The sequence below is a fragment of the Neophocaena asiaeorientalis genome, unplaced genomic scaffold (assembly GCF_003031525.2).
Source record: "Neophocaena asiaeorientalis asiaeorientalis breed wild unplaced genomic scaffold, Neophocaena_asiaeorientalis_V1.1 scaffold134, whole genome shotgun sequence".
In the NCBI taxonomy this organism is placed as follows: Eukaryota; Metazoa; Chordata; class Mammalia; order Artiodactyla; family Phocoenidae; genus Neophocaena; species Neophocaena asiaeorientalis.
The window spans coordinates 25,623,571-25,642,295 of record NW_020185339.1 but is presented as its reverse complement, the minus strand read 5'-3'; the positions used below and the strand labels follow the sequence as shown (position 1 = coordinate 25,642,295).

Below are 18,725 nucleotides of genomic sequence, written 5' to 3'. Positions count from 1 at the left end.
AAAAATAGAGCCTACATACCAAATGTCTAAATATGTACAAGTTACAAATCAAAGCTAACAAACTGTTACATAAAACGTGTTCTACCCTGTTATCTTGACAAATATATCAATATCAGCTGGGAGATTTATATTTAGAATCCTGGGACTCTTCCAGCCCCAAGTCTGACCCTCAGATTCTCTTGCCATTCCTGGCTCTGTCCCACTACCTGAGGGGCCTCACACCAAAGAGCGTGCTTGGGGCAGCCTCACATTTAAACTCCACCCCAACAGGGCTGATGGTGTGCTCTCTGGCAGCTCCTTCTGTACTTTCAGGAAATCGGACCCCAGGAAGAGGCCCTAGAAGTGGGCTTGGCGCTGCTTGGCAGCACCTTCTGGCAACTGGAGCATGGTCTAGGAGCAGGGAGGCATGAGCTCTAGGTAGGCACATCCCCTTGGCCTTGAGTTATCCTCCCTCTGCAGAAGGAAGAGGCCCTCTAAAACAGGTGCCCAGGGTAGAGGTCCCTCTTGCCAGGTCTAAGGACATGGACTCTGAAATCAAATCCCTCTGGGTTCAAATCCCTATTCTGATATTTATTTACTCTTCTTTGAACCTGGGCAAACTCTCTGAGCCTGTTTGCTTTCTTGTAAAACGGCAATAATAATATCTACCTCATAGGGTTATTGTGAGAATTAAATAAGCTAATATGTGCAAAGCACCTGCTATTTATTTTAATTTTATTTTTATTATTATTTTTAAAATTTATTCTTGGCTGCATTGGATCTTTGTTGCTGTGCGCGGGCTTTCTCTAGTTGTGGCGAGCAGGGGCTACTCTTCGTTGCAGTGCGCGGGCTTCTAATTGCGGTGGCTTCTCTTGTTGCGGAGTGCCGGCTCTAGGCACGCGGGCTTCAGTAGTTGTGGCACAAGGGCTGCTCAGTAGTTGTGGCTTGGGGGCTCTAGATCACAGGCTCAGTAGTTGTGACGCACAGGCTTAGTTGCCCTGCGGCATGTGGGATCTTCCTGGACCAGGGCTCGAACCCGTGTCCCCTGCATTGGCAGGTGGATTCTTAACCACTGGGCCACCAGGGAAGTCCAAGCACCTGGTATTTAATAACCACTGCTCAGTTTACATTGTTTTTCTTCCCACTCACCACCATGTTTCCCTCAAAGTGACCATGGAGGCTGGGGAAAAATATGAAGTTTGTTTCAGGTAAATTTTTCTGGGAAGAGTGGGTCCAGGAAAAATGAGTTTATAAAGGAAACAGTAATAATCTAGGCAGCAGTAATCCCAGCACAGGCTGGGGCCATATGGGAGAAAGAGGGAGAGTAAGTTGTCTTGTATGCAGATGAATGAGTAATGGTAATAGCGTAATTGCTTTTACAATCTGTTTGTTTTGCTGAGGGTAGCAGCTGGTTACTGTTTTGATTCTTGTTTTTCAGGTTAAGATAGGGGAAGAAGGTGTGAATAATCTAAAAGAATAGAAAATCCAAACATAATTTCTTGGGGACCAGGAACATGGTCAAAGAAACACATGGTTGCAAACACAGATGGATTCTGTCTTGCAAACACAGAGACTGGCCCTGTTATTAAGCTGATCTTGTATTGTTGCTTAACGTGTATAGATTCTTACCACGCGCTGTCACTCTTGCTACTCCTGCAACTGGAATGCCCTTTCTCTCCTTCTCAGCCATTCCAAATTCTACTCTTTATTTCAGGCTCACTCCTTCCATGGTAAGCATCCTTGCCCACAACCCTCCCCAGTTCTTCTGAGCTCTTCCTAGTCTATATCACCTAGAACTTATTCATGGTCTTAACATGTTTACTGTCTCATATCGTTCTCTTATCCTTTTTAATTTTTTTTAAAATTTATTTATATATTTATTTTTGGCTGCATTGGGTCTTCGTTGCTGCGCACAGGCTTTCTCTAGTTGTGGTGAGTGGGGGCTATTCTTCATTGCAGTGCACGGGCTTCTCATTGTGGTGGCTTCTCTTGTTGCGGAGCATGGGCTCTAGGCACGCGGGCTTCAGTAGTTGTGGCACGTGGGCTCAGTAGTTGTGGCTCGCGGGCTCTAGAGTGCAGGCTCAGTAGTTGTGGCGCACGGGCTTAGTTGCTTCGTGACATGTGGGATCTTCCTGGACCAGGGCTGGAACCCGTGTCCCTTGCACTGGCAGGTGGATTCTTAACCACTGTGTCACCAGGGAAGGCCCATCCTTTTTAAATTTAAAAAAAAATTATTTATTTATTTTTTTTGGTGGAGCGGCATGTGGGATCTTAGTTCCTTGACCAGGGATCAAACCAGCGCCCCTACAGTGAAAGCATGGAGCCTTAACCACTGGACCACCAGCGAAGTCCTGTTCTCTTATCCTTTTATGTATGCAAGTCTTGTCTCCCCAATGAGAGTTTAAGCTTATTAAGGGAAGGAACTACATTTCTATTTCTCTTCCATTTCCCATAGTGTCTATGTATTCATTTAATATACATTTACTGAGTTCCCAAGTGCCTGAACTGGGGTTCAGGTACTGGGGATACAAAAATGAAATATATATATATATATATATCTCCTCTTCACTAGTGGAGCTAGTAATAGACTCATGGTTTGATAACTGCCTACAGAAGTGTTGAGCATATAATGGTTCCTCAATAGAGGTTGATGGATTGATGAACCATGCTGCTTTTCAACTAGGCACTCATTGAATGAATGAATGAATGAATGAATGAAATAACTGGATGACAATCCCCTGACGCAGCTGTTCCAGGTGTACCCCTACTATATGAACCTAGTTCTAGCAGACATAAAGGTGTGAGACTTGTTTGAGGGGAGAAATGCTCTTTAGAGTCATCAAAACAGAGAGCCTACTGTCTTTTCAAGGCAGTGTTCACTCCTTCCCTTAAGGCCTAGTGATTAAACCACAAAACATTTTACAGGCATTGGTGAATACCTTTTGCCAATTTGTGTCATTCAGGTTGTGAGTTATGAGAACTGTGTCCATTCATCATGGTAAAAAACAGCTATTATTGAATACTTACTATGTGCTGGATGTTTTGCTGATTTCTTTACATGAATTAGCTAAATCCTAACAGCAACCCTATGAAGTTGGTATGATTATTGTCCCACTTTACAGAAGAGGAAGCTCAGGCACAGCTAGGAAGCAGGAGAGACAGGACTTGAATCCAGGAAGTCTGATTCCACACTGTGCTGGCTACACAATGAATTGGGAGAGTGGAGAGCTGAGTTCTTGAGCCAGCCCTGCTATTTGCTTGCTGTGTGACCTGCAGAAATCCTCTCAACTCTCTGGTCCTCGGCCCCTTCTGATCACCAGTCTTAAAGCCTCTTCTTTTGAATTCAAGTCCTCTTGTCTTTCTACCACCCTCAATTGCCTAAATCTGGTGGTAATTCCCTGAATCTCATCTTTCATCTCCTTGTATCTCCTCTGATGCAATAGTATCAGAGGCAGCTTGTGATACTGTGTCATTCATAAGAGGAGTATCCTTTTTGAGAAGTTATATATGAAGACCTTAATGGCTTCATGAATGTCTTGGCTGATGGGAAGTATGGAGAGATCTGCAGAAGGACCCCTGAACCCAATTTCTTCCTGTGACTCCATCCCTCAACTCCTAGTTAAATAAAAATATTTCCTAGTATACAGGATGCTTGTTATCATGGGTCCATTCAGAGCTCATAGCTCATAGTGGGATCTCCTCCTCGCCAGCTGGGTGACTTGCTCTCTGGGCAGGACCGGCTCTCCGCGTCCCTCCACCACCTGACCCCGCCGGCTCTCGCCTCCTCCCTTGCCATCCCCGGACCCTTTCTTCCACATCCACTCCTAGCTCCCCCTCGATAATCTCCTGACATCTCTTCAAATCCAATTATCGAATTAATTGACGTGCTAACCGAGAGGCAAACAGAAAGGGGCGGCAAACACCGGGCGGCTGAGGTTTATCCTCCGGCCTCCACAGGCCCCGGCCGGGCGAGATTTACTGGGCCTCGAACACGGCGACAGTTCAAAGCTTTGATTAATCATGTTTTTCTCCCGGCCCCATAATTTAGTTGCTCTTTTTCCCTCCCAGACTTTTTTTTTTTATCAGTGTAAACAGAGACGTAGTCCTCATCAGCTTCAATTACAAATATTAAGCCCCCGGACAGCAATTTGACAGAGAGAGGCCAGCCACCACTCCGTCCCGCCCCCCTAAATCATCCCCGAATTAACATCACAATCGGCGGCTGGCGCGCGTTCAGATTTAAATGGTGGCATATTGTTCGCGGATGGTCTAGTTCAGACCAGCGGGTTCGCAGCTCCAGGCTGCAGCCCCCGCCTCTCGCTCCGCCGCTCCCCTCCTGCCTCCGGGGTGTTTGTGACTCAGGAACCGCGGGAGGCTCCGGCGCCCTGTCTCCAGCAGCTGAGGCTGCAGGCGGGGGTGCGCCGGCGTGTGGGGCAAGCCGGCTGGTGAGAGGGGTAGGGTGTGGGGTGGTGCGAGTCAGGCACAGGGAGAGGAGCTACAGACGTGGGGTGGCGGGGAGAAGGGCAGAGGCTGGTGAGTTTGGCTTGGGGCGGGGGGAGAACTGGGTTTATGCAAATGAGATGCAAATGAAGGCGCGGAAGCTGCGGGTTTGGGAATGCCACGATATAGCCCCTATATGGCCGCCTTGACCCTTCGCAGGGTCTGCAGGGCACCCTTGGGTCGTGGTGGAGTGGCCAGGAGGTAGGGAAATCTCTTGCTCTCTGAGGCTCGCGGTATGAAAGAAGAACTTGGGGCAAGATTTCTCCGTTTCCTGAGCATGTTAGAGAAAATTGGTCTTAAACTACAGCCGGGAGGCTTGAAGATAGGCCTCAGAAAGGACTTCCTTAGTGGGAAGACCAAGCGTGAGGCTGGAATACCTCCTGGAGATTTTTTGGATTAGAAGACCTTCGAAGCACCAGATTTCTCTGAAGGCGTTTTGGGGAAACGATATGATACCTCTTTGGCTCTGTACCACTGTGGAGGAGAAAAGGGAGAGTCATTTCCCTGACCCCATTAATCCTTTAAGAATGAAGGAGCTCGGGAAGAAAAATGACAATTCAAGAGTGTAGGTTTCCAGATATTTTCATATCCACCTGTCTCTCCGGTCTTGCCCACATCGATCTCCAAGACCTCATTTCTGCCTAGCAACATCACAACCAATCAAGATGCAATTAGGCTTGCTAGCTCGGCTCATCCTTAACTAGGATTGGCTGCTCACAGTATGCGCATCCCAAGTTTTCATTGGCTGACGGCCACCTGTATGGAAATGAGAATTACAAGGGACTCAGCCGCTTCTCTGCGACGTGGACCTGTGGCTTAATGCACTGAAACTTGCAAGCTCAGAGCCGGAACTCCTGGGCTTCTTCCCCCAAAGCGATATCTCAGACTTTTCCGTCGGCGCCTCTGCCTGAGGCCTAGTCTGAAAGAAATTCGACGAAATAACGCATAAAATAAGGCGAATTTGTATGCTTTTTGCGTCTGCTTTGCCTTCTCTCGGTTCAATGTCAAGATTTTGCCCCTTCCGTCCAATGCCACGACAGTTCTTGCCCCTTTCTCTCTTCCACGTCCATCCAAGGGGCGGCTTCTCTCCGTGTGGAGTCCCTCAGTCCCTGCCTCCTGTTGCCTCAAATTCTCCCTTTGGGCTCAGCTCCTCCAAATTCCCAATTGCCCCCTTCCTCCCATTCAGGATCCAGGCATCTCACACAACGATCTAAAGCCCAGTTTAGGAGGGAGTTAGAGGGGTGGAGTGCTGTCCCCCCCCCAAAAAAAAACACCCTCCATCCTCACTCCCCATCCATTTTCTCCGAGGGAGCCGAGTTTGACAGCGAATTCATTCCGAGCGGGGAGGGTGATTTATTCTTCAAATATACCGACAAGTGCGGGCATGATGGAGCCCATTAAAATGTTGGGAGATTGTTTTTATGATTGAAGTCTGTATTACTCCAACCATAAAGAAAGAGAGCAAGGAGTCATTAGCATTTTCATGATGGTGTATTTCTGCTTGTCTCCGCGCCATCACTCATCTTTACTGCCCGTCCCTTTGCTCTCGCTCTGCTACAACGAGGAGAGACTGCAGCCTGAGTTGGGGTTGGGGGTGGGGGAAGGTGGGGGCCAGAGATCCCCCGCCGCTCTGCCCTTCACGCCAAATCCTCACCCTCCCTGGGACGCAGATCATGGGGTGAGAGGCCGAACGCTGCCGATGATGTGCCTCAGCTTTCTCCTGCCACAGGCGCTTCCTGCCCTCTGACTGTCCCTGCAGGGGGTCCCGTCCAAATGGTGCTTGGAGATCTGGGCAGACCTGGTTTGGGAAAGGGAGAGTACCCCTTCCTTTCTTTGGCTCTTCCCTTCCTGGCCTACACACCATTTAGAGCTTTCCAGGGTTATCCACATAGGGATAAAGTCAGGAATTCCTGGCTGAGTGCCCTGGGCTGGAGACATCAGAGTAGGAGAGGACAGAGGGAGGAGACCCCAAGTCCCTGGGTTTGGAGGCTGTGTTGGGAGGAAGTTGGGAGCCTGGACCTTTGGCCTCTGTCTCTGCTACTCCCTCTTTAGAGTTTAAGCCTCCTGTGACCACCCCAATTCCCCCACTCCTGCTCTCCTAATTCCTTAAGTCCTTGATTCTTTCTACCTAATCATTTATAAGACTCTCCAGTACTCCAAGGAATAATTTCATAACCTCCATGAAAATAATGGAGCTCAAAATAATCATTGCCAAGGTAGGAGTTCAGAGAAAGTTGGTTATGGGTGAAACAGTGTCTCTAGGTGTCCAAGGATTGTTAGAATCACCTGTCCTGACCCTTGGCTTTGGATAAGTCTCTTAACATAAAGAAACATTCATTCTAGGTTGGACACAACCTGCCTGCATATCCTGTTGACCCAAATTGTGTGGTGGTGCTTGAGTGAGAGTTGGTTGGGATAAAGGCTAGTTAAAGGGTGGTGGGAAAATGGAAGTGTTAGCTCACAAGACATTAACAGTGATAATAACGATTAGTGGACCACTTTCCCGTTGGTCCAGTGCTTTCTCATGGATATCTCACAACAACCTGAAAGGTAGGTTTTATGACTGCCATTATACAGATGAGGAAACCAAGGATCAGGTGACTGTGTGTGGGGTACTCAAGATCACTTAGCTAGTGAACAGGAGAACCAAGATCTGAACCCTGGGCTGTCTTCATTAACTGATACTGCCTGAGAAGGTGTTCAAGGTCTCTAAAGTGGAAGCCAAGATGACTGATTGCCCCATATACGTCATCTGAGTTCATAAGAAGGTGGAGAAGACATTCTAGTAAGTGTTAAATATTTTGGGAGAAATCTTAGTAGGAATATTCTTCCCTCGGCCACCACAGCTGGGTAGTTGGGTAGTAGTTAGCATTGCTGGGATTAACCCTTCTCTCATTCAGGGAACATTTATTGAGTACCTAGTGTGTGTGATCTTCTGACTGACCACACCCTCCCCTTCCACAGGCCTCCTCCCCCTTTTGAGATGGGTATAATAGGGCTCTGGGGTCCTGGGCAGAGGTATAGCCCCAGGCAGCTGGACAGAGATGGAGCAAAGGGGGGGGGTGCGGAGGTGAGAGCCCCCCTACAGCCTGCACAGTGCCCAGAGGCGGCTGCAGCAGCAGCCCCAGATTTACAGCTGTCCTGGCTCTGATGCCATAAAAGCAAACGATCCTTCTCTGTACTAATTTCTGTGTAATTAGATCTCTCCTGGCATGGAAAGTGGGGAGTGGGGGTGGCCAGAAGGGGAGGGGCGCCAAGGACTTCACAGAGGTGGGAGGAGGGACTGTGGGACACACATGGCTTCATGTGGCACAGGGATGGGCTCAGGGGTCTGCATGCACTGTGACAAAGATGGAAAATGCAATCATGCACACATGGAAGGCAAGGAGGCAGATGAGTCCTGATGTGACAACACCCTTGTGCCCAGGATAGGGACAAAGCAGGGATCCTGCACAAAGATCCTGAAGCCAGAAGAATAACTCCTGGGTAGTCTGTGTACACACAGGGGGAACTGAAATCCTCGGAGGAGCTGCACACAGACTTCCCCACATGCAGCTAGATACTAAAATCTCACAGAGAGGCCTGAACAGCAAAAAATTTGTGCAGACACAACACATTTACAAAACAATATACACACACATTTACCAGCACGAAAGCAGATACACACTTCTCTTAAATGCAAAACTTATAGCATCTGCATTAAATAGGAACTCAACAAATGTCTGTTTCCTCCTCCACCCCCATCCACTCCTTGCCCACCTATTAGAGGCAGAAAACGAAAAGATGCAAAAAGCCTTTTTTTTAAAAAAGCGAGATTCTCTTTAAGATACTTGAAGATGGATCCTATTAAGTCAAGAAAGAAAGAAAAAAAGAATTAGAGGAATGTGGGGATGGTTAAAGAGGGAACAATCCTGGAATCTTCCCTTTCCTCGGGAAGAACAAAGTCTCAAACCGGAAAAACATATAGTTGTTATTATTACTGTCCCCCCATCCCACCCCATGGTGACAAACAATGGCCATGGGTATGGCAGTAATGTCGTTCGCAACAACACTTCTACCGAGCTAAGTATTCATTATGCACTGCAGTGTATTTGTGGAGGGACCTCAAAGGGCCTCTTATCCAATCTCCCTCTGCAGCCCAGATTTCTTTCACAGTAAGCCTGCCAGGGCATCAGCCAGCTTCTGCTTCAATACTTCTGCCGAAAAGGAGCTCTTTACTTCGTAAGCAGTTTGCCCCTGTCACTGGACTGCTGTAATGGTTAGACTGTTCTGTGGTAGAATTGAAATCCGTCTTCTTTTAAATTTCAGAATACGCTATTTCTAACTGCCTGTTATTTCGAGTTATTCTAATGTTTTAAGACCAGTTCAATCAAAGCGTTAATCATCCCCCCGACCACAGCAATAACAATTAGAAACCCATTGGAAAATCAGGAGATTCTGATCTCCACAGATGACTGTCATGTACTTATCTTAAGCCCTTGTTCTAATGGGTAATTCCTGATTAACCTGAGTAATGAAAATGTATCACAATAAAGAAAGATTTGTCATGCCTTGTTATCACTTCATAAGGCCGTCCTTCTAGATACCTGCCATAACATCAGGATATTTCTATCCCAATAAAACATGATCATGATGTGCTTGGCTAATAAAAAGGAAAAAAGACACGCATTAAAAGTATGTTTAAAATGATTTGCATGAGTGATGTAAATATAAACCACCACCGTCATCATTGTCAACATCATCCTCAGTTTATTTGCCTTTTGAAATCCCTGCCCGACCTTGTGGGTCGAGGTAAAGGAAGAGAGAGGCAGAAAATTAGCACCTATTAAATGCTTCCCATGGCCAGGCACTGTGTTAAACACTCACAATAACCCTGTAAGATAGGTATTCTTATGACCTTACAGGTGAGGGAATGGGGCTCAAAGAAGTTAGGTAACTTGCCTGAGGTCAGACTGCTAGTACAGGGGATCAGGATTGTAACCCAGGTAAGTCTGCATCCAAAGCCCACACTTTCCCCCCTAAACTCGGACAGGTTAATTTTACTTTGACGCAAGCAGAGCCTCACTGGGTGGATTTATACACTGACTTGACGTTGGTGAGGAGTATGTTGGGCTCAAAGACCTCACCCTTCCCAGTCTGGACTCCCTGCAGGGGAGCCAGGGGTTCAGAGGCTGAATATTATGGCCTTTGTGCCCGGTCACATTACTATCATCACCCAGGGGTGCCCATATATAATTAGGGGTGGTGCTACAGGCACCGTCACTGCTGTACAGTGACACGCTCACAAAACTCACTGTCACATTTAACCCATGCTGGGACTCAACAGAGGCTGGCTGTTCCTTCCCTTCTCCCAGTCGGTGGAGTGTGCAGCCAGCAGGGGTCGCCAGCACACCAGGAATTACCACTTGCTGGGCCAGTCTCCTTCGGCCCTAACAGGACAGAATATTCCTCCTCCTCTGCTCTTCTCCTAAAATCTCTCTCTGATCCCTCCCCTTTCCTGCTTTCCCTTTCTAGCCCCCCTCCCCTTCCCCAGGCCTTGTAGCTTCTTACCGCGAGCTGGATAGTTGCCCCTTATGCAGCACCTAAACTGCCCAATCCCAGCCTAGACCAGGGACCAGGGATTCAGGCTGTCATCCTGCTTTAGTGATGCCAGGGAGCTGGTAAGGAGCTTGGAGTGCCCAACCTTCTGGTTCATCCTTGGCCAATTAAGCTTCTCCCTCCTCTCAGTGCCTTCCCAACACCCTGTCGTGACCGTTCTTTTATTGTCCCAATGTTCGTGTAAGGAAGGATGTGTCGCAAACATCCTCAGACTCCCAGGGTCCTTTAGCTCCCTCATCTTGGGAGAACCTAAGAATGAAGGAGGAGACAAATCTCTGGTGGAGTGGGTGATCTGCGGCCTGTGGTTTTTGGATGAGAAACCACGATTTGGGGCGTACAGTGGAGGGACCCATGTACCCTGGCTCACAACAGAAAGAAGGGCCAGGTGTCTGCTCACTGCAGGGAAGCTGTGGCTGCCTTCTGGGAGTGACATCTCTCTGATCTTTTCTGCCTCTCCCCTCCCCTGGTGTAGCAGCAGCGCCCCAGCTTTTCCATGCCCCCTTCTCTCTGCAGCCCCCTCCCCGCAACTTCTGGAGCCCAGTGATTGGCGACTGCCTGCTGCAGGGCCGGCTGGGTTTATGGCTTTGCGGCCGCTGGGGAGAAAGCGAGGGCAGAGACCGAAAATGGAAACCCACCAAGAAATTGAGTATGATGAAAGAGTAAAAGAGAGGGAGACCAAGACAGAGGCAGAAGGACCTCGAGAATAACAGATACCCCAAATCAACATGATGAGAGGGACTAAAGCAGAGATGGACCCAAAGAAAATTATAGAGATGCTGATAAAAGAGGGGGAAAATGTAAGAAGGATGGGGTGAAAAGGAAAAGAAAAGCAGACAGGAAAACAGTTGGATAAGTCCTGAGGGTAGGGATGTGCAGGGCTTTCCAGGGGGACAGGAATTGCTGGTAATATGTAGAGGGTGGGGTAGACTTCTAGGGACTCCCAGAAATTCTGATACAGAAGAGGCCAGAAGATCTTGCAGTTCTCCTCACACCTGTGCTCCCATTCATCCAATTTAGCCTTTTCCATGTTCACACCCTCCTGAAATTTTAGAGGTTATTACAAAAATGTCCTCCTTAAGAATGATCCATGATCTAGTGTGGAAGGATCTTGTCCCATTTTCCATGAAATGAATGGGAAAACTGAGGTCTGGGATTTGGGAGGGATTTTAACATTAGAGCTACATTTTTTTTGTTTTTAAGATTTTTTTGATGTGGACCAGTTTTTTAAATCTTTATTTAATTTGTTACAATATTGCTTCTGTTTTATGTTTTGGTTTTTTGGCCATGAGGCATGTGGGATCTTAGCTCCCCAAACAGGGATCAAACCTGCACCCCCTGAACTGGAAGGCGAAGTCTTAACCACTGGACTGCCAGGGAAGTCCCTAGAGCTACACTTCGTTGCACATGAATTAACTTGCAAGGTTGTTGGCTCTCTGTCATGGCATCTTGATTGGCGCATACCACATTTACCTTATGTTATAGTAATTTCTCTGTATATCCTTTGTGCTAATATATAAATAGGCTCTTTAATAGCAAGATCTGTGTCTGCCCTTCTTTGTGGCTCCCATAGTGCCTTGTTCTTGTTTATTAAGTGAACCAATTAATGGCCCCTAGAGATGTATAAGCAGAGGTTGAATGAATATCAACTAAGGGTGGAGTCCAGGGAATTGCTGCACTGAATGAGAAGTCGGAGATATATCTCTAAGCACCTTTTTGGTTTTGAGGTTCTATCAGCCCATGTATAAGAGCCTGAGTTTGCTGTTTCTTTTCCCAGTTCTCCAGACACGCAGGGGTAAGACAAACACAAAGTGGGAAACCCCAAATTCCAAAGTAACTACTGTGGGTGGAGCTCTGTACAAGGCATTTTACACATCTGATCTCATATAATCATCACATGAACTGTTCCAGGTAGGTGTTATCCACATTTCGCAGATGAGGGCTCAGAGAGGTGAGGTGTTTTGCTCCAGGTCACATGGTTAGGAACTATGACAAATGAAGTCTAGAGGTCTCTAAAGCCTGGTGATTGCCACAACACCGTGTTTCTACCAGTTTGAGAGATTTTCAAGGTTTCAGAAAGGCAAAGAAGGAGTTGAGAAATGGGGAAAACAGGGAGAAGACATGGCTTCTAAATTTAGGGCTGGGAGAGAGATTCGGAACTCTAAGCTGGGAAAAAAAGTCCACTTTTATGAGAGTTAGAACGGGACATTTCTGCTCTTACCTGATTATCAACAGACCTGGAGAAAGAGGGACAGGGACAGAGATACCCAGAGGTCGGGTATCGAGCACTGGAATCTCTTGCCATAGGTTCTGGCGTTGGGAGCTTGAGACATACAGGTGCCTATAGAATGCAGTCTTGGGAATTCCAGGCATTTCTCTTTCTGCTAGGAGGGTTGTTGGGAGTCTAGGGATGTCCAGGTTGTGGGTGTCCTATTCAGTGTTAGTGCTGTACAGTAGAAATCCTTTTTTTTTTTAATAGAAGAATGTCTTTTTATTTATTTATTTTGGCTGCGTCGGGTCTTTAAAATTTTTTTTATTTTATTTTTATTGGGCTATAGGGGATGGGTTGGGAAATATCTCTGTAAGTTATGCCCTACTAGGGAAATGTCCATTCTCATTTTCCTGCGATAGCTTTCAGAGCTTTTTCTTTTTCTTGGAGCTGTTGCTCTTGCTGGCAGCAGCCTCTTCAGGTCCACTGCTGAGAGGCTCCTCCTTGGAAGAGAATTTCCTCTTTTTCTTGGGGACCCTCTTGTTTCCTGACTCTTCAGGGTCACTATCTGGTTCCTCTTTGGGGAAAGATTTCTTCCTCTTGGTAAGACTTCCACTGCCAGCTGTCTCTTCAAGATCACTAACCAGCTCCTCCTTGGAAAAAGATTTCTTCTTTTTGGGTTTGGAGGAGACGGATGGGTCTTCCATTCCATTCTCCTGAGGAGCCTCCTGGGGCTTTTGCTTTTGCTTTTGCTTCTTTTTGGGTCTTGCACTTGTCTCCTCACATTCCTCCGGGGTCCTACTGCTGTTTTCTGAAGACGCCAGGGCAATCGCAGCCAGTCTTTTCTTTTCCTTCTTCAAGCGTTTCTTCTACTGTTTCTCCAGCTTCCTAGTAATCTCAGCAGCTGCTTCCTCTGCCCGAACAATTGCCTCCTTCGTGACATCCAGATTCCTTTGTGGAATCTCTCCAGTCTCATAGGACAGCCGCTCCTCAACTTGTTCTTGAAGCCTCTCCCCAAATACACTGGTAGGTACCTCAGAGAAGCAATCGATTCGTGAGGCAATACTGCATTTGTTTGCCAGGTATCGGGAGATGCGGCCTCTGTTCTTGGCAGCTGCTCGGCCAATGAATGTAGAGTGGAAAATGAGTCCATATTTTGGGGTGTTACCCTTTGTCCTCAGGGCTCTGGAAAGTTGGTCCCTGTGCTGGGCCCATTGAATCACTCAGACACCAGGACTGGCCATCACTGCGTCGGGTCTTAGTTGCAGCATGCGGGATCTTTATTGTTGCAGCGCGCGGGCTTCTCTCTAGTTGTGGCGTGAGGGCTCCAGAGCTCATGGGCTCTCTAGTTGAGGCGCTCAGACTCAGTATTTGTGGTGCGTGGGCTTAGTTGCCTTGCAGCATGCGGGATCTTCGTTCCCTGACCAGGGATCGAACCTGCGTCCACTGCATCAGAAGGTGGATTCTTTACCACTGGACCACCACGGAAGTCCCTGTGCAGTAGAAATTTAATATGGGTCACATACATAAAGTCTTCTAGTAGCCACATTTTAAAAAGTAAAAAAGGGGCTTCCCTGGTGGCGCAGTGGTTGAGAGTCCGCCTGCCGATGCAGGGGACACGGGTTCGTGCCCCGTTCCGAGAAGATCCCACATGCCGCGGAGCGGCTAGGCCCGTGAGCCATGGCCGCCGAGCCTGCGCATCTGGAGCCTGTGCTGTGCAACGGGAGAGGGTGAAACTAACTTTAATAATATATTTTATTTAACCCAATGTATCCAAAATATTATATCCCTTCAACATGCAATCAATATAACATTATTTTAAATTCATTTTTCTTTTTGGTGTTAAATCTGAGATTTGTTATGCAGTTTGCAGTTGACAAATCTCAATCTGTACTAGCCACATTTCTAGCGTTTAGTAGTGGGGAATTCCCTGGTGGTCCAGTGGTTAGGACTCTGCACTTCCACTGCAGAGGACATGTGTTCGATCCCTGGTCAGGGAACTAAGATCCCGAATGCCATGTGGCAAAAAAAAAAAAAAAAATCAGGTGTTCGGTAGCGGCATGTGGCTGGTGGCCACCATAGTGGAGTGCAGGCTTAGAGCGTGCCTCGAGCCTGCAGGATCTTTGATGTTAGATCCAGACATCTTGGTTCCCACCCTTGATTCTTCTGACACCTTGACATAGGAGTCCTTGTTCTTCTGTGAGTATGGAGACATATTCCCAATTCCCACGGGTCAGAAGAATTGCGTGTCTATTGCAGGGTATCTATTGCAGGCTCTGTGAAGTCCAGCTGCACAATAACTTCCACCGGCAACACACTCCTTAAGCGCCTCTTGCTGAGCTGCCAGTGACCTCCTGGCTGCTAAACCAGCCGTTTCCAGGGATACTTTCCCTGGCTTCTCTGCTACACCTGCCGCCGCTGGCCTTTCTCCTTGACTCATCTGTCCCCAGTTGCTTCCTATCTCTCTGATCGATCCTTCTATCTTCTCCGTGATTTGGCACTCTCCATCCTTCCCTTCCATGTTGATGGTCTCCTGGGTGCTGCCCTTGGTCCTCTTACCTCTCACTCTACATGCAGGGAGACCTGGGTAATCTATCTTCACTTGTATCACCTTTATTTACAAGGATCTTAAGTCTCTATCTCCAGCTCTAAACCCTTCTGAGCTCCGGACTTAAATATCTATCCAATTGTCTACTGGAGTTCTCTCCTTTGAACGATCCCAAAGACATTGGGAATTCAACAAGACAAAACGGCACGAATCATCTTTTCCCTCAATGTATGATTTCTCCATTTGTATTATTAATTTGGTGAATGGCATCACTGGTTATCTGGTCATTGAAACCAGAAACCTGGGATCAACAGGACTCCTTCTGTTCAATTCCCATATCTGATTATCAAGTCCCATTAATTCTGTACCCTGAAGAATTCTGCTTCTTTTCCTCTTGACACTACTTAAGTTCAGTGCTCACTGTTGTTTTTTTTTTTTGGTTGGGGGACCTTGCCATGCGGTTTGCAGGATCTTAGTTCTCTGACCAGGGATTGAACCCGGGCCAGGGAAAGTGCCAAGTCCTAACCATTGGACTGCCAGAGAATTCCCTAGTTCAGGGCTCACTTTCCTGGCCTGGGTTATTACAGTGGGTTCCTAACTGGTTTCTTTGGACTTTCATGATCCGGCAATAGAGTGTAAGCTCCTTGAGGGCAGGCATTCCTATCCGTTCATGCAGATTCCCAGTGCCTAAGACAGCACCTGGCACATAGTGGGCATTCAGTGAGTATTTGTTGAGGAAATGTATGAGTAAAGGTCTATTATCCGTCGTTCCAGCCTCACTTCCCACATCGTGTCCGATCCTCATTCGGCAGCCCTGAGTGTTGAGATTTCTGAGTGAATTAGGTCTTTGCCGTCTTGTCCCATCTGCCTGCACACTCTGGGCTCCCGTGTACACACTGTTTAAGACTCAGCCCCCATATCATCACCCACAGGAAGCTTTGTCTTCCGAGTCTTGGTTAATTAAGTACCTGTTCTCTGTGGTCCCACAGCATACTGTGCGTATCTCTAAAGTAGCGCTTACCTTGTTTTCTTCTATTTGTTAGTTTATGTTGACTGTGAGCTCTTTGAGGGCAGGGTTTTTGACTGTTCCATCTCTAGTCCCAGCAATTGACCCATAAAGAACACTCCATAAAGTTTTTTTGAATGAATGCATGAAATCTCTTTTTTTCCTGTAAAGATTTTATTTTTTAATTTTTTAAAATGTAGAGTATTTTGCCATTCTTTTTCTTTTTTTAAATTAGTTTTTATTGGAGTATAGTTGCTTGCATGGAATCTCTGTATCCTAACTGACATCACATCTTGTTCTTTCAGGCCACACAGGGCACTTCAAAGGTACTGGTAATGTTTTTAAAGCTGGTTAGTAAGTCCAATAATGTGCACTTTATTATTCTTTATCCCTTGTATATGGACATATATATCTTCTTTTGTATGTATGGAGTATTTTATTAAAATAACTAAAAAAATTATTTTTGGAGGACTGGCCCTATGTGCCAGTTTCTGTACTGGACTTCAGGGACAAGAGATGTACAAACACAGAACCTACCCTCAAGCTGCTTATAGTCGAGAGAGAAGAAAAACTTGTGAACATGATATAGTGAGTTTTTACAAAGTGCTATGTGTAGTATCACAGAGGATAATGGAGGAAATCACGGAAGGCTTCTCGGAGGAGCTATCTTTTGAGCTGAGGCGAAAGCATGTGTTCAGAGGCATGCAAGAGCAGTGCCTATTTCTGTGGAGTGGTTGTGTAAAACTGGACTCCAGGGTTCCTTAGGGTAGGATGGGGAATGGAAAGGCAAGTTGGTGAAGACCCCGACGGGCACACTGAACGATCTGCACATCGCATTCCTGTAGGTAATAGGCAGCCACTGTGGTTCTGTAAGTGGGGAGTGATGTTTGGATTCATTCATCTTTCACCAAAGACTAACACCTGAGTTCCTATCTGCTGCTACTTGGTCTGAGCCCATTCAGGTCCATCACTTTCTGCAAGAATACTGGGAAGCAAGAGGGAGAGAGACGATCCCTTACAGGAGGGATACAGTAGGAAGGCTGAGTTGCCAAATACCGCATGGTGAGTAGGAGAAAGAACTCCAGTTGGAACCCAGCTGTCTTCCCTCCCTGCCCATGCAGTCAGCTACTCTCCCCTGAGCTCCTTGTGTTGGGGCCATGCACTGGACCTTGGGGTAGACAAATCGTAAGTGACGAAGAGAAATGGCTCTACATTTCTGGGGAACTCCTAGTCTGAAGGTGCTGACTGCACACCTGAAGACATACGAAGGGCAGAGAAAGGAGGGACTGGAAACTCTAGATACCCAGGTTAAGGGGTCCAATGAGGGACTGGGGGACTTCGTGGAAGAGGGGAGTATGGAACAAGCTTGGGGAAGTGAGGCAGAACTGGGCTGGGGGGAAAGGAAAGAGGTGAAAATGACCCATGCAGTTTTGGAGGTGGGAAAGAACAGAACTTATGCTGCAGTCGTCGTAAGTGCTTTTAGTCTGGCAGTGTCTGTGTCAATGGCCTTGTGCAGCTAGCTACCCATGTGGCCCCTGCTGGTGTGTGTGCGGCTTTGCAGGGGCTGTGGGATGGCAGTAAAGGCCCTGGGTCCCTCTTTCTGTCGCCCTTCCTCCTCTTCTGCACTAGTGGCGGGGGGGCATCCTTCTAGAAGCAGGATGTCTGGGTTCCAGGTTCTTCCCTCCCCAACCTCCCCCAGACATAAATCACAAGCGATTTCATTAAATGCACCTCCTGCTGGGGATGTTGGCTCATAATTCCTCTCTGATTAACCCCCACAACCCCGGCAAGTTTACAGGCCAAGAGAGGGAGGGGATAGGGGGAGGGAAAAAGGAGGGATGGGGGGAATCCCAGGCCGGTGATGGATGCCTCTGTCAGCCCGGCTCGTATTTATTAATAGTCTTAATGCGGGAAGCAATAAAGGAAGAGAGGGATTCTATTAATTAAATCATTGTTATAATTAACTTTCATTAAAGTAGGATCAATAAAGAGGAGTTGAGATGGAGAGAGGAGAGATCCATTATCTCTAATTTCCTTGGAAGGGATTCAGGGAACGAGATGGGGTTGCTAGGAGACAGCAATGTGAGGGAAGAAGGAAGGATGTAAGATGTCACCCAGGTGGGGTTGGAAGGGGGGTGGGCAGGAGGGTTTCAGGTGGATGGAGAGAGGGGATGGTGGGGGTGGCCCACCCACAGGCCCTGAAGGGAACGGGGGTGGCTGATAAGGGAGCTATTGGGATGGAAACCAGGGGGCTGTAGGCACGGTTAATGCCAGGCATTGCTGAGAGTCTTGGTGAGCACGTGGGTCCTTAATACATGCTTTGTGATGCTGTGTGTGTGTGTGTCTGCCTAGCCCGTGAAGCTGGTTAGAGTGGATGAATGTGTTTTTGTGATTGTGGAGTCTGCGTGTCCATATGGGTGTGTGAGGATGGCAACAGAGGGAGAGAGGGAGGCAGGGCTGGGAGGAACTCAAATAATCTCTAGAGGTAGGAGGTTCAGGATATTTTTTACGAAGTGGATACTCAGGTGTGCACTCTTCACAGGAGTAATGCCTGTCCTTTGGCTCAAAGTACAGTGAAGGCTGCTTTGGAGAGTGAAGGTCTCAGCGGCGGAAACCTCCCCCCACTCCCAAGGCACTCACCTTGGCCCATCCGAGGTCCCTCACTGCCCCACCCCTGGGACTAAACCCTTCCCTCCCCCTCAGTTTGCTCCCTCCTGCACTGCAGTGTTCCCCAAGCCAGACCCCACCTGAGACAAAGTTTCCTCCCTCCTCTCTTCCCACTGGTGGCCAGCACACCAGGGAAGGGCAAGATGGGAAAATACCAACAGCCTCCTCCCCTAGGCAGCGGGGGTGGGGTGAGGGGGTCCCTTCCTCCCTCCCTCTTCCCT

The 18,725-nt window shown here is 47.7% G+C and overlaps 1 pseudogene; it reads right to left on the bottom strand.

Moving 5' to 3' along the window:
- Positions 1–12,660: 12,660 nt before the first annotated feature.
- LOC112393977 (nucleolar protein 56 pseudogene) lies at positions 12,661–18,487 on the bottom strand (annotated as a pseudogene).
- Between the last annotated feature and the right edge of the window lie 238 nt (positions 18,488–18,725).